Source organism: Panicum virgatum, chromosome 5K (genome assembly GCF_016808335.1).
Source record: "Panicum virgatum strain AP13 chromosome 5K, P.virgatum_v5, whole genome shotgun sequence".
NCBI lineage: Eukaryota > Viridiplantae > Streptophyta > Magnoliopsida > Poales > Poaceae > Panicum > Panicum virgatum.
Window position 1 is genome coordinate 61,176,152 of NC_053140.1, and position 16,971 is coordinate 61,193,122.

A 16,971-nucleotide genomic window follows, 5' to 3' on the forward strand; every position below is an offset into this window, starting at 1 on the left:
TGGCGGGTGTTGTAGTCGCCCTCGGGTCCACTGGGTGTTCGCCGTGTGAGGCTCCTCACCCGGGTTTTGGCAGGCGTGATTCAGACGTCGGGGTAATGATGGGAACGGTTGACATATGTGGTCCGGTGTGGCTGCACGTGTCGTGTGAATTAGGTCCGCCTTGCAAGGTTAAATCGGATCGATTCGCCGTCTCTCTCGGTTAAGAGAACCTTGGTCACTGTGTCACATCGTAGTAAAGAAGTGAAAATGAGAAGAGAAGTATTATGAGATATATTTGTGGTACTCTGTAAAGATTAATGTGATCAACCATGCTTGTTTTAGATATTCAGGCAAATCTAGTTGGTACTTGATAAACTTAAATTGAGCTAAAATATTGAAAGTAAAAATCCAGTATTAGTAGCTTTTCACCAAAACAAACTCCAGAGCCAAAAAGCTTTGCATGTCTAGATAGTGGGCTAAGTATACCCGTGTCGGGTAAGTCTTGCTGAGTATTAGTATACTCAGGGTTTGTTGTTACCCTATTTTCAGGTAGCTGCTGCTGGTTGGAGCTAACTAGGGTTCACATTGGTGGGCTCGATGTGACATCCTCACGTCTTCGCAGTATCGTGATTTTTGAATCAAACTTCTATTTAATTTCTGCTGCTTTTTGAACTCTGATATTTTAGATAAACTCATTTTGTTAAGCTCTAATTTGTAATTTAAATTTGAGAAACTTCTGTTTGCATGTAATCATCTGTGCTCGCCTTCGGGTGAGACTTCTGGTGTTTTCGATTCTTAACCCAGCAGGCTGCCGAATTACACCGTTTTAAGTGCGTGGTGGCTTGATTAATACTTAAAATGATAGTTAGCGCACTTAAGCCGGTTTAATTTGGGCGGTTCTATTATACACGCGCCGTGAGCTGGCGGCGGCACCAGACCGGGACGTGTGCAAGGGAGTGAAGGCCAACGCGCTAGCAGCCGACATTGCCTTCACGCAGAAGCTTCACCTACCCTCTCCCTCGTGCGCAACTACTTAAGAGCTCCGCGGCGTGTGTATGGGGAATTTCCCCTTCCACCAGCCGCCATTGCCGCCGCCACCGCCGAGCTCGCCTCTCTGCGCGATTCCACTGCCAACCGAGCACACCCGAGCCTCCTCCGCATCTCCTAGCAGCTTCCCCGACCTCACACGACCACACATTGTCCACGTCTTCACCGGAATTTGAGCCGAGGTGGAAGCGCCGCCTCTTCCTCACCGCCGGCCATCGCCGGAGACCTCTCCGAGCCCGACTTCGCCACCAATCGCCCCTAGGTGAGCATGCACTGCACCCTAGGTAGTCACCCGACCAAGTTCGGCCGCCCCTCGCCGGCGGCGAACTCCCCTACGCCGCCGAGGGCATGGTTGTGAAGATCGAGATCTTGCTAGGGTCCTTAGTGTAAAACTCGAGGGTATATCTGTGAAGCAGAGAATCTTTCCAGGGACCTCGGTGTTAATAGATTCTTCAGTTCTAGTTTGAAAATGCCAAAGCTTTTAAAATATGTATAAAATTGTAGAAAAATCAGAATAATGCAAATCCAAATGTTTTGGGTTCCTGGTGAAGAATACTAGCTTTTCTAGAAAACTTGTATATGGTTTTGATGCTCAGTTTTTAAACTAAATTTAAATTTCAGTTTGAAGTGAGTTTGTTGTAGTTTGAATTCTAGATCTGATCTGGAGGTGAGATTTGAATATGTTGTACATATGTTCATGAGTAGATCTGTGTCAAGAAATTGCACAAAGTTATCTTGTGAAACTCTAGTTATGAATTATTTTATATTTCTGCTCCTGTATGGTTTTAGAATTTTTAGGTCTTATCTGTTCAGAATTATTATCCCATCTTTTTACAGTAGCTTAACAATGACTAGAGTTAGCTCTGGAAATATTTTTGATGTTTTTAGATCTGTTTATCTAGACCTTAATGATTTTAGTTTTGTGGAGAAGATTAAATCTTAGATTCTGTTATATAACTCCAGTGAGCCTAAAACTTTTTCAGTAGTTCACCCTAGGCATATTTGTGAGATGGTGGAAGTTATAGCCCTAGATTCTTGCTAGATCTCTCTGTATGATTTAATTGTAATATAATGGGCTGAAGATTGTTATTTTTGTATTGCTTGGCATTTTGAGCTTCTGGATCTACAATTTTGTGTGTAGCTCAGTTTTGTTATAGAGATGCTGTGTGTAAAATTTTACAGCCTGAACCTGTGTATATCTAATTGTATAATTTATTCATGTTTGTAGCAGCTGAAAATTGCTAGATTTTTAATGTTCAGTATATAGCTTTGTTTGATTCCAATTTTGACCAGTAACTTTGAAATGACATCACGTGCTCGTGTGATTTTTCTTTCTGTCAGATTGTGTACAGATTTGTCAGAATAAATTTTTGAAGTAAATCAAGTTCAATTAAAAAGGAATAAAAGACCAAATAAACTCATTCTTAATTATAACTTAATCCTTAAGTTAAACTTCATCTTAAATCACCCCTGAAACAGCACCTTTATTTTAGTGAAGTCAGACATATTAAGTTTGTATAGATGTGTATACAGTCACCATTAAATGCAACTAAAAATTCATCACACACCCACTCTTGCTTTAATAGGAAGAGTATGCTGAATATATTCTTATCAAGGTGAATGTGGCCACTCATTCACCACCCGTTTAACCTTAATCCTCAGAATCGCACCCTTACTCTTTTTGATTAATCCAAACTTATGCATATGCATACCGTGTAGAACTTCCTGACGGTAACTACAAGCTAGTACCGGAACCTGGAGAGGAAGAGAGCGACTGAGGAGTGAACTTCGTCGACGTGCAGCAAGACCCGCACCAAAGTTCAGAAGACCTGCTGACTAACTGTTCTAGTGAAGGCAAGCACCGGAGCAAAACCCACCTTTTATAAATTATGCAACTATCTATGTTTATGTTTGTGCATTTAAGTTTCAAGAGTTGTATTGAAACCCAAGATACATAATCATAGGTTCCTATGCTCCAGTACTAGTATGCTAGGTCGCTAGCTGTCATGCTCTAAGGACACGGTAAAAGTCGAGTGATGTTCGTCACTCGCGAGCTATAGGTTTCTTATGTTGGAATCATAAGACTTGATAAACTGATATGCTCACGTGGTAAGAGCATGGGATCGTCTCCGGCCAATAGTTGTCACTGGGTAAGCGTTTGAACGTACTAAGCACTTGTCGGGAATGGGACCGGTAAGCCTAGTACCCGATTGGCACGGTAAGGGTCAGTATGCCACTAATCTTGGGATGCGTCCCCACTGGTTGCAACAATGTGGTGCATGCGTGATTCTGGTTGAACTGTGTGGCGTAGACCAGTAAGCCTTGTACCAAAGACTGTGGTCCTGACCTGAATCGAGTATCGACGGGAACCGCCTGGTCGGTGCACACCCTACCCCCTTTGGTTTCATTTGACTTTTGGGGTGTGCATTCTTTCGTGTGTTTAGGTTTCCCTTGCAAGGTTATGAAATCGATTCGAAGCGTCTGTCTCTCACAGTTCACCTGAGATTGCTTATCCATACAGACTATTTCCCAATTAATGATGGAACTAATGATCAATATGGTTACTTGATTAATTGTATTGAACAACTTTTGCTTGAAGTAGATGCTTACTTAGTAAGGGATAATCAACTAGAATTTGAGCTAAAATATTGAAAGTAAGGACACACTTTTTGTTGCTTTTTAGCAAAATAATCCACTAGCCAAAAGCTTTGCATGTCTAGAGGTTGGTGATGTAGTTTTCGCCAGACGGGTAAGACTTGCTGAGTATTAGTATACTCAGCCTTACTTTGTTGATGTTTACAGGCACTCCTTGTGGTGAAGTTTGCCCTGGCCAGATCCCTCCTGGTTGGGAGTTGGAATGGGAGGACGATGACGAATGATGACATTATGGATGGCCTCCCATAATGCCCATTAATCAGATAGTTTGTTTTCCGCTGTGTTTCGAACTCTGAACAATTATCTTTATTTAATGAACAATGGTTTGTAATAAAGGACCCTTGTGGGGTAATTTGTGATAATTTGAATGAGGTATTCTCTGGTCTCACCTTCGCGTGAGTTTAATGCATACTACATCGATCCTGTGTTATATGTGATTTTACCGGGCTTGACCCGGCAGAAACGACAAATTACTTCTATTTTATTGCTTAATGACCAAAAGGAATGGTTTAGGCAATAAGACGGAATTAATTTGGGCGGATCTGTCACAGCTGGCCCGGTCATCAACCTCGCCACAGCCCAGACTAAGGTGCGGTGGTGAAGGTAGGCCGCCGTAGGCACGACGACCCGTCGCGGCAGGGTAGGGAGCACGCCTGGGGGGGTCCTTGTTCCTGCCACAGCTTAGTCGCGCTAGGGGGTCACGCGTGACACCGACGCACAACACATCTGGGCCAGGGGAGTTGGTGAAGGAGACATCATAGAACCCTGCCGCTGCTGCAACCGTGTTTGGGCACCGTAGAGCGAGTCGCGGGGACAACTTCGGGTAGCATCGCTACGGGGTTAGCAGTTAAAGGCCGCTGCTGCTGCAACTATGTCTTCTTCATCACTTGAATCTTCGCTTGATGAGACATCGGTCACCCATTCTTGTTTTTCCACCAAGAAGCTTCTCTTGGTGTGCCCTTTCTTCTTTGGGAAGAGCTTGGTCTTCTTGTCATGGCTCTTCTTCTTCCCAAGCTTCTTGTTCTTGTTCTTCTTCTCATCTTCTTCTTCATCATCACTTGAGTCATGGCGATGTTTGCCTTTGTTGTCCTTCTTTCTTTTGTCCGGCTTGGGGCAATCGGGAGAGATGTGGCCTTTTTCTCCACAATTATAGCAAGTTTTGTTCTTGACATCTCCCCATGGCCGGAACATTCTTCTTTTGGGGTCAAAGTTGAAACCCTTCTTGTTGATCTTGTCATTCAAGCGTGTGAACTTTCTCATCATGAGAGCAAGTTCTCCATCATCTTCTTCATCGGATGAGCTCTCATGATGATCTTCTTCTTCATTGCTTGAGCTTGAATCTTGCTTGACCATCTTGAGCTTGCGGTGCTTGTTGGCCTTAGTTTTGAGAGCAATTGACTTGCTTGTTGTTGGCTCTTCGGTCATACCAAGGATACTCATTTCATGAGCGCGAATTTCGCCCACAAACTCTCCCACTTCCATTGTATCAAGATTCTCCTTTTGAAGCATAGCATTGATAATGTTGTACTTGGGCTTCGGAAGGAGCATGAGAATCTTGCGGTTGATGGAGCCACTGTCAATTTTGGAAACTTCAAGAGCATTAATGTCCTTGACAATGACATTCAAGCGGGAATACATATCATTGCAATTTTCATGAGCAAGCATTTTAAAAGAATCATATTTTGCTCTAAACAAGTGATATTTTTGTTCACGGACTTTTGTGGAGCCTTCATGAATTTCAATTAGCTCTTTCCATATATCACTTGCTAAGTCCATGCCATTTACTCTAGCAAAGACTTCCTCACTAATGGCTTCGAAAATTGCATTTCTAGCCTTTGCATTCCATTTTAATTGCTCCGTGGTGGGAGTTCCGGTGAACCCGGTCTTTGTTGCCAACCACACTTCGGGGGCAATCGCATCAAGGTATGCGGCCATATGAACTTTCCAATAGGCAAAGTTCTTGCCCTCGAAGTGAGGCGGCGAACCTCCCATCTTGGCCATAGCTCTAGGCGGTGAAGCCTAATGATCCAAATGAGCAACGAGGCTCTGATACCAATTGTAAGGATCGATGGACCAAGAGGGGGGTGAATTGGGCCTTTTTCAAAATTCTAAGAGAGATAAAACAACCTTAACCTATGCAATGCTAGTAAGGCTCAATTCACCAACCGGCTAAACAAAGCTAACTACACAAGCTAACAAAGATAAGAAACTAAGCAAGGTAGAGCTAAGCTATGATCTCTAAGGTCAAGCACATGAAAGAAAGCATGAAAGTAAGTGCTTGAAATGAAAGAGAGTGCAAGAGACAACCGGATTTTTCCCGTGGTGTCGATGTGTTGGCACACACCCCTAATCCACGTTGTGACACTCACTAAGAGTCTTGTCACCTCCCATGTCACCGAGACTTGGGCGCTCACTAAGAGTCTCTGTTCACCATCCCGGCGTGGTGGAGCTCAAGCCACGTACAATCTTCTTCTCCGGGCTCCCACAATCCTTGGCAAGCTCCGCGAGAAACACTTCGATCACCAAGATCGTCTAGGTGCTGCCAAACACCAAGAGTAACAAGCTCCTAAGCCTTCACTTGACCTACACTCAGTTGGCCCTAGCTCAAGCACACTTGCTACACTTGCAAAAGGATGAGTTCTTCAAAGTTGAAGCACAAACTAAGCACTAGATCTTCTCTCTTTTGCTCAAAGCTCTTTCTCTTCTTCTCAAGGGTGGCCTCAGGTTTTCAAGATGTCAAAGGCAACTGAAATGAACCAGGGGGTACCCTTATATAGAGTGGAGGAGGTCACATAGCCGTTGGAGGTTTTCTGCAGAAAAACCGTGACCACCGGAAGAACCGACGGTATAGAAAATATAGGCATCGGTTCAACCGGTCTCTCTGTGTCAAAGAAGTAGCCGTTGAAGTTCTGACACAGTATCTACGCTTGCGTCATTACACCGGTGCATGCTCCGTAGGGGCATCGGTTCAACCGGTGCTGAAGAGGTTCGCTAATCAACTCAAACAAGCGTTCTGGAACAGAGTACATCCAATGCACCGGTGCTTTGATTCTGAACCGTCAGTTCAACCGGTGCTGAAGAGAAGTTGGAGTCAGCCAAACATGCTCTCTGGAACAAAGGACTTTCATTGCACCGATGCTTTGATTCTGAACCGTCGGTTCAACCGGTGCTGAAGAGATGTTGAAGTCCACCAAAACATGCTCTCTGGAACAAAGGACTTTCATTGCACCGGTGCTTTGATTCTGAACCGTCGGTTCAACCGGTGCTTAACTTGATTTCTGCCTTCATCCAGAGAAGATAGACCGACAGGGCATCGGTCCTTCCGCCATGCATCGGATGCTCCGATGCTAGAGCACCGGTTCAACCGGTGCTGTTGATTTTCTTTGTTTTCAGCTGTTTTGACTTGGATTCGAATGTGACTTTGATTGTTTCTTCTTCCAAGAGTTGTGTTGACTTCTATTGACCATCTTTTGCTGTTTTTGAGTGAGTGTGTAATATTTCTAAGGCCAACTTAAGTTTGATCAAGCTACTAACTCATGAACCCCTCTTAATAGTGCGATCACTACAAAACTATAAAACCTATACTAACCTAAGTGTCCTTCTCAACCTTGTGACACTTAGGACTAGAAAGATCCTTAGCCTTGACAAATATAAGTTAAAAGCCGAGATCGCCTTTTTGAATAACCGAAATTGAGGGGCCTCTTTTGACATATGACCAAATGAGCGATAATGATTTATTAAGCTGCACAAACTCATTAGTCACAAAAATGGTTGTCATTAATCACCGAAACATACCTTGAGGGCCTAGATGCTTACAATCTCCCCCTTTTTGGTGATTGATGACAACACAAACATAAATAATGAGAGAGCGAGAAAGATACAACAGGAAAAACACGAGCAAACTCGAAAGCAGGACCAAAGAGCTCAACGGCTCAAACGAAATTCATAGATATGTCTCAAAGAACGGCAAACTCAAGCGACAAATGTACATATCCATGAATTAACACCAAATGTGATACAAAGAATCAAAAAACTGATAACTATGAGCTCTCTCTCTAGCTCTACCCTCCCCCTAACACCTCTCCCCCTTTGGCAACAAAGCACCAAAAAGGAAGGCGATCTAATCCTGAGCTGGAGAAGGCGGGGTCTTCCGGCTGGGTCCGGTGGAGAAACGAGCGGCGGAGTCGTCGACGTCGTCGTCCGTCCAGTCGTCGTCGACCGAAGAAGACTTCTGCTCGACCGGAGTCGTCGGAGCAGCAGAAGTAGCTGGTGTAGCGGTAGAAGCTGGCGCGGCGATGATCGTGGAGTCCGTCGGAGGAGCAGACGTGACGGGAGTCAGGTCTGGCTGAGTGGGGCGCACGACGGACGGACGGAGCACCTCGAGCTGAGAAGGAGAGTCGAACGTGAGTGACTGAGCCGAGGGGTGCTGGAGCTGGTGTAGGATCTGCTACTGTCTATGAAACTCTGCACGCTGCTCGGCAGTCCAAACACTAGGCTGAGGAGCAGGAGCCGGAGCAGCAGTAGGAACAGGACTGGCAAACAACCCGGTCTGAAGAAGTGGTGATATCGGGAAAGATGACAAGGGTGTCTGCAAAAATCCGCCAGCAGGTGGAGGAGGAGCAGTGGGGTCGAACTGGAGCTGCTGGGGTGTAGGGAGCTGAGGCTCAGGCAGTCCAGTGTGACGATATAGCTGACCGAAGCATCCCGAAAAGAATGTGAACATCTGCTGCTGAATCTGGGACTGCTGCTGTAGCTGTAGCCTCATGGCCTCCTGCTGCTGCCGAATCCCCTCAAGCACTAGAGTCTGGGCCTCCTGCTGGCGAGCCTGCTCGGCTTGCATACTCAGCTGAGCTGCAGCAAACCGATCCTGCTGATCTGATAGCCGAGTAAGAATGGCAGCAAGAGCATCAGGCTGAGTAACCTGAGCAGTGGTGACTGGAGGAGCAGGGGCTCGTGCTGCACCAGAGGATCCTGCCTCATCATCATGAGCTCCTCGAGGGACTGTAACAGTGGGAATGAAGTCCTCGTCATCCTCCGAGTCCTCTGAGTCAGTGATCAGGTAGTGTGGGAGCTGAGCCTCTGCTGCTGCTAGTGAAGCGTCCTCGGCTGCTGTCGGATCGTCTGCAATTCTGCCCTCAGCCAAGACACGCTCATCAAGAACCCGCTGTGCTCGGCGCTGGCCTCTCGAGCCACGACGACCGTCTCGAGGAGTAGCTAGTGAGTAAAAACTGAACTGTGTCCTCGAGTGCTCCAGCTCATCCATATGCTCATTCTGACTTAGCTGAGCCAGAATCCAACAGATCCAATGAGCAAACGGATGACGACGGTGAACTGTCATGCCATCCAGAATCACATCCTCTAGCTTGCAGATAAAGAAGTCGACTAGGTCAAAGTCACGACCTGTCATGATATAAAGTAGAAGCCACTGCTGCAGAGCTGTAATCCCCTCATTGTATCCAATCCGAAATAATAGACTCTTCCTCAAAGCTAGATGGATAGAGTGTGCCATGGGAGTCAGCCTGTCTGGAGTCCTCGGTGTGCCAGGCAGGAAGGGCTGCTGGAAAAGAACACTGATCTCCTCGTCAGATGGTACGTGAGACTCATGAGGACGTCGAGGAGGTACCGTGCTGCCATAAGCCTGATAGTGTAAGAAGTGTGGCTCCTCAGCAATCTGAACTCCAAGAAAGGTAGCCAGTCGTGCTCGGGTCAAACGATAGTGCCTCTCCTGGAACATGAAGTCAATAAATTGCCGGTCCTCCTCAATGAATAGAGTGGCGTAGAAGACACGAACCCACTCTCGAATGTACCTGGACCTCTCACTGAGTAGAGTAGGCAATCCAACATATCTCTCAAAGAGAGGAAGCACTGGAGTCCCACCTGCTGCTACACGCATAGCTACCCAGTGGAGCATCTTGTGCTCACTAATCTTGATGTCCAACTGGCAGTAGGTGTGGTAAAAAGACTCCTGAAGCAGAGTGTAAAAGCGACGATCAACTCCAACATCCCTCTGCTCGGGAAACCACTGCTCCGGGGTCACATAACGCAGTCTCTTGACCCTAGGTCCTGGAATACCCCTGAGATCGAACAACTCAACCTCGGGCAGCTCCTCACCACTGTCCTGACCCCCTGACTGTGTCTGACTGACGGTGTGCTGCTGCGGTGCATGACTTGCTCCCCTCTGTGCGCCACCACCTCGAGTCCGTGGACGTGAGCGGGACTCTGGTGTGGCCTGAGCCGTCTGAGTACGTCCTGAGCGTCGTAACTGCTGCTGTGGCTCCCCCTGAGCCTGAGGATCCCTGATCCTGAGCGAGCCCTGCCTGTCAGCTGCGTCTGCCACTGCCTCAGCCTGCTCTCGCTCGCGGTCCTCACGGGTGCACTTCTTCTTCTTCTGCACAACCATCTTGCTCTTGCCCTTCTTGTCACCAGCCATCCTTGCAAAACAGGGACGAAAACGACGAAAACGGCCTAAGTGGCAATTCCTCGAACACTTGGCGTGCACTCAGACAAAGGGTGGAAGGAACTTCAAATATGGCTTGTAAGCTTGTGCAAGGGAGAAGGAGTGGAGCAGTACTGTGGAGAAGGCTTGCTGGCGCTTGGAGAGAGGCCGACGGCGGTGGTGAGCGGCGGCGCGTGGGTGGCACAGACGCGGCTTAGGCGCGCGTATGGCTGCGGAGCAGCAGCGCAGGAGCAGCGTGCGCGAGTGTGGGCGAGCGCGGGCGGCGGCGCAGTGAAGAGCTCGGGCGCGGCGGCGGCTTGGAGTGGCGAGCAGGCGGCGCGCGAGCGGCGGCGGAGCGGCGTACGGGCGCGGGGTGCAGGGCGGCGGTTTCGCGAGAAGGAAGAAAAACAGGGAGACTGACGCGTGGGGCCCGCGGAGGGGTTAAGTGAAAACAAAACGGGCGGGCCCGCCAACCCTAAGCACCGGAAGATCCGATGGTGCTGAGAAAATTGCGTCGGAGTAAACATCGGTGTAATGTTCACCAGATCTGAAAGAGAGGAAAACGTGGTCAAAAGGGCACCGGAAGAACCGTTACTTGGTCATCGGAACATCCGATGGGTGTCGGTGCAACAGCAGGAGTAAGGTCCAGAGACACTGCACGGGCCAAAACTCCACACAGTAGCACCGGTTGAACCGATGATTGATCGTCGGTTCATCCGCCAACCATCGGAAGCACCGGTGACCACCGGTGTAACGGTCGGAGGTTGTTCCAGAGGCGATGCAGAAACCGTGCCACGAAGACTTAAGCACCGGTTGAACCGATGAGGAGAAAAACAAGGCGTCGGTTTAACCGGTGGTTAAGGAAATTTTCTGCTGAACTACAAACTCTACTTCTGATCCAAAAACTCAAAGCCAAAGCCATAAACACTCAGTTTTGGACCATTTTCGAGAGACAACCTCACCCCTCAAACACTCAAACTAAATGCTCGCAAGCTTTTATATTAACATAGGCAAAATAAGATCCAAGCGAGGTTTAAACACAAAAAACCAAATGTATGAGCCACTTTGCCTATGAACTTAGAGATTGAAACTTTTAAGTTCGATAGGACGTGACTCAATAGGCATGAAAGCACAACATTGATCTTATCACTCTTGTGGAGATGATATATCATATTTAGCATGAATATCTTTCTCGAAGTGTGATTTGCTCCCTTGTGATGCTACTAACGTGATGCAATGCCAATGCAAAGCGTGAAATTAAACATGGATGCATTCTATATGACAAGCACATGCATTGCAAAATTTAAATCTATCTTGTCAAGTTTGAACCCTCATCAAGCTTCTTCATGATGAACCATTCTTCATGCCATGAGCGAAACCAAGACCACCGGCTCATGCAAGACCCATGTTCATCACTATCTTGACAAGGTTAGACAAGCCCCTAGCATATGTACATGTGAAATGCATCTATATGACAAGGCAATTATATGATGTTAGAAGCATCTAGAACGTTAAGCTCACTCCTTAGCCTAACAAAAGTACTCTCGTCTAGAGGTTTTGTGAAAATATCCGCCAATTGCTCCTCGGATCTCACACCTTGAAGAGATATATCTCCTTTGGCTTCGTGATCACGCAAGAAGTGATGGCGAATATCAATGTGCTTTGTGCGAGAGTGTTGAACCGGATTTTTGGCAATTTTTACGGCACTTTCATTGTCACAAAGGAGCGGGATCCTATCTAGTTTCACACCAAAGTCCAAAAGGGTTTGCTTCATATATAGGATTTGGGCACAACATGCACCGGCCGCTATATATTCCGCTTCCGCGGTGGACAAAGCCACGGAATTTTGCTTCTTACTCGACCAAGAAACTAGAGAACGCCCAAGCAAGTGGCAACCCCCGGAGGTACTCTTGCGATCGACACGGCTTCCGGCAAAATCCGAATCCGAGTATCCCAAGAGATCTAAGCTAGCGCCTTTGGGGTACCACAAGCCTATGCTTGGGGTGTGCTTGAGATACCGAAGGATCCTATTCACAGCCGAGAGGTGTGATTCCTTTGGGTTTGCTTGAAAGCGGGCACACAAGCACACACTAAACATTATATCGGGCCTAGATGCGGTAAGGTAAAGCAAAGACCCTATCATAGAACGATAGAGGGATTGATCAACCGATTTACCGTCCACATCCAAGTCGAGATGCCCATTGGTTGCCATGGGTGTCTTGATTGGCTTGCACTCATCCATCTTGAACTTCTTCAAGATATCTTTAGTATATTTTTCTTGATGGATGAATGTCCCTTCCTTCATTTGTTTGACTTGAAAACCAAGGAAGAAGGTCAATTCGCCAATCATGGACATCTCGAATTCCCTAGACATCATGGTAGCAAACTTATGGCTTAGTGAATCATTAGTTGAGCCAAAGATAATATCGTCAACATAAATTTGACAAATGAAAAGATCCCCGTTGACGTCTTTTGTGAACAACGTGGTGTCCACCCTCCCGATCTTGAAGCCTTGCATGATTAGGAAGTCACGAAGCCTCTCATACCAAGCCCTTGGAGCTTGTTTGAGCCCATAGAGTGCCTTGTGCAACCTATAAACATGGTTAGGATTCCTCGGATCTTCAAACCCGGGAGGTTGCTAAACATAAACAAGTTCGTTAATAACGCCATTTAAGAAAGCACTTTTCACATCCATTTGATACAACTTAATGTTATGATGTGAAGAGTAAGCAAGAAGAATGCGGATAGCTTCAAGTCTTGCGACCGGAGCAAAGGTTTCACCAAAATCCAAACCTTCGACTTGAGAAAACCCTTTTGCCACAAGTCTTGCTTTGTTGCGTATCACCACCCCATGTTCATCTTGCTTGTTTCGAAAGACCCACTTGGTGCCGATGATGTTCTTGTCTTTTGGAGGAGCTTCGAGGACCCAAACTTCATTGCGGGTGAAGTTGTTCAATTCTTCTTGCATGGCCATCACCCAATCCGAGTCCTCAAGTGCTTCCTCTATGCTAGTGGGTTCAATACAAGAAACAAACGAGTGATGTTCACAAAATGAAGCATGCTTAGAGCGAGTTCTTACTCCCTTTGAAGGACTACCAATGATTTGACCAATTGGATGATCCTTGGAGATGCGACCATGCTTCACTAGCGGTATTTGCGTGGATGCTTGTTGGGGTGGATCTTGTGTGACTTGTGCTTGTTGTGGAACACTTTGCTCTTCTTGTTCTTGGACTTGGGGTGTTGGTGTTGGCACATCTTCTTGAGGTAGTGGATCATTTTTTTCTTGATCTTCATCCACTTGGGGCGCCGTGGAGGTGCTTGGTGTAGATGAGGAAGGTCCTCCCCCTTGATCATTGCCTTCATGCACCTCTTCCGGCTTGATATCCCCAATGGACATCTTCTTCAAAGCTTCATCAATCTCCTCATCACCTACATTTTCATAGCCAACAACCTCCTCTTGGGAGCCATTAGATTCATCAAACTCCACATCACATATTTCTTCAACTAACCCGGAGGTTTGATTGAATACTCTATATGCTTTGGAGTTTGATGCATAACCAAGAAAGAAACCTTCATCACATCTACTCTCAAACTTACCCAGCCTTTTCTTCTTATAGATGAAGCATTTGCAACCAAAGACTCGAAAGTAGGATATATTTGGTTTCTTTCTGGTGATGAGCTCATACGGAGTTTTCTTGAGGAGTCAGTGAGGATACACTCGGTTGGATGCATGACACGCCGTGTTGATTGCTTCCGCCCAAAATTTCTCGGACGTGTCATAATCATCCAACATTGCTCTTGCTAGGGTGATGAGTGTCTTGTTCTTTCTTTCCACCACCCCATTTTGTTGAGGCGTGTAGGTGGCGGAGAACTCATGCTTGATGCCCTCTTCATCGCACCATTCTTCAATCTTCATGTTCTTGAACTCGGTGCCGTTGTCACTCCGGATCTTCACAATTGGGGAGTTGTACTCCCTTTGAGCTCTTCTTGCAAATGTCTTGAAGAGTTCCGGAGTTTCACCCTTATCGCCTAGAAACATGACCCAAGTGTAACGTGAAAAATCATCAACAATTACTAGGCAATAGAGGTTACCACCAATGCTCTTGTATGTAGTTGGACCAAAGAGATCCATGTGAAGTAGCTCGAGCGGCTTGGAGGTTGACAACATCGTCTTGATGGGATGATGTGTTGCAACTTGCTTCCCGGCTTGACATGCTTTGCATAACTTGTTCTTGTCAAAAGTGACGTCCTTCAAGCCGGTGATCATCCCTCTCTTGTGGGCTTTCTTGAGGTTGCTCATGCCAATATGAGCAATTCTTCTATGCCAAAGCCACCCAAGAGAAGACTTGGTGAAGAGGCATGTCATGGTGCTTGTTTGCTTTGAAGAGAAGTCCACTAAATAGATGTTGCCATGCCTAAACCCCGTGAATACCATTGACTTGTCTTCTTCAAGAGTTACTACAACATCATTCTTGTCAAAGGTACACGTTAGTCCAAGATCACACAATTGAGCAATAGAAATGAGATTAAAACTAAGTGCTTCTACAAACAAGACATTAGAGATGGATAAATCTTTAGAGATTGCTATTCTACCCAAACCTAAGACTTTCCCCCTTGAGTTATCACCATAGGTGATATGTTCATGATCGCCGGGGTCTTCAAGAGAGGTGAACATGCTATCATTGCCGGTCATGTGTTGAGAGCAACCGCTATCAAGTACCCAATGTTTTCCACCGGCTTTGTAGTTCACCTACACACATGAGAATTCACTTTTGACTTTTAGGAACCCAAACAAGCTTTGGGCCTTGCACATGTGTGACAAGAGCTTTTGGGACCCAAAGTTGCTTGGGGAGCTTTTTCTTTGACTCCTTAGTGAGTTTGCCAATGAACTTGGCCTTCACCTTGCCCTTCACTTTACTCAAGAGAAAATGGTTATTTTGAAACATTGAAGAGTAATTCTTGGGTAAATTAGGAAGAGGACGTGATGGTAAAGTGCACTCCCTAGTGTGGTGCCCGGTGACTTGGCAATGTTGGCAATATGATTCAACTTCCTTGATGAAGCTAATCTTGATCTCCGGAGAAGGAGTAGTGCCTTGATTTGGCTCCGGAAATGAACCAAGACCTCTCTTGCCATAGTCACGGGCATTGTTGAAGAGAATTTCCTTGTGGATGTATTCTCCTCTTGAGAGCTTCTCCACACTACTCTTGAGGCTTGCCACTTGATCCATCAATTCCTTTTCCCTAGAAGGTACAAGCTTGGGCAAAGCATTAGTGACATTTGCATTAATTAGTAGGTCATCACATGAAGTAGAAGCATTGACCTTCTCAATAGTTTCATGAGCAAAGTTCTCAAGACTTGGGTCAATTGCTTCATAGGCAAATTCAAGTTCTTGATATTTGTGAGCCAACTCCCTATGCTCTTGTTTAAGCTTTTTGTGGCTCTCTTCAACTTGCTTAGCAAGTACAAGTGACTCATTGTGCTTTTTGAGCAAGTCATTGTACTTGCCAAGCAAGTCGGAGTGGGCAAGCTCTAACTTGGCATGAGTGCTCTCAAGAATCTTGACTTTTCCCTTTTCCCTCTTGATGACGGATGTGTACTCATTAATGAGATTAGTGAATTCATAAGGATCAAGCTCTTCATCACTTTCATCTTCACTATCTACCTCACATACCTTAGTGTTACCTTTTGCCATGAGGCACATTGGAGGTGGAGGTAGTGACGGTTCTTCATTTGTGAGGGCGATGGTGACTATGTCTTCTTCATCACTTGAATCTTCGCTTGATGAGACATCGATCACCCATTCTTGTTTTTCCACCAAGAAGCTTCTCTTGGTGTGCCCTTTCTTCTTTGGGAAGAGCTTGGTCTTCTTGTCATGGCTCTTCTTCTTCCCAAGCTTCTTGTTCTTGTTCTTCTTCTCATCTTCTTCTTCATCATCACTTGAGTCATGGCGATGTTTGCCTTTGTTGTCCTTCTTTCTTTTGTCCGGCTTGGGGCAATCGGGAGAGATGTGGCCTTTTTCTCCACAATTATAGCAAGTTTTGTTCTTGACATCTCCCCATGGCCGGAACATTCTTCTTTTGGGGTCAAAGTTGAAACCCTTCTTGTTGATCTTGTCATTCAAGCGTGTGAACTTTCTCATCATGAGAGCAAGTTCTCCATCATCTTCTTCATCGGATGAGCTCTCATGATGATCTTCTTCTTCATTGCTTGAGCTTGAATCTTGCTTGACCATCTTGAGCTTGCGGTGCTTGTTGGCCTTAGTTTTGAGAGCAATTGACTTGCTTGTTGTTGGCTCTTCGGTCATACCAAGGATACTCATTTCATGAGCGCGAATTTCGCCCACAAACTCTCCCACTTCCATTGTATCAAGATTCTCCTTTTGAAGCATAGCATTGATAATGTTGTACTTGGGCTTCGGAAGGAGCATGAGAATCTTGCGGTTGATGGAGCCACTGTCAATTTTGGAAACTTCAAGAGCATTAATGTCCTTGACAATGACATTCAAGCGGGAATACATATCATTGCAATTTTCATGAGCAAGCATTTTAAAAGAATCATATTTTGCTCTAAACAAGTGATATTTTTGTTCACGGACTTTTGTGGAGCCTTCATGAATTTCAATTAGCTCTTTCCATATATCACTTGCTAAGTCCATGCCATTTACTCTAGCAAAGACTTCCTCACTAATGGCTTCGAAAATTGCATTTCTAGCCTTTGCATTCCATTTTAATTGCTCCGTGGTGGGAGTTCCGGTGAACCCGGTCTTTGTTGCCAACCACACTTCGGGGGCAATCGCATCAAGGTATGCGGCCATATGAACTTTCCAATAGGCAAAGTTCTTGCCCTCGAAGTG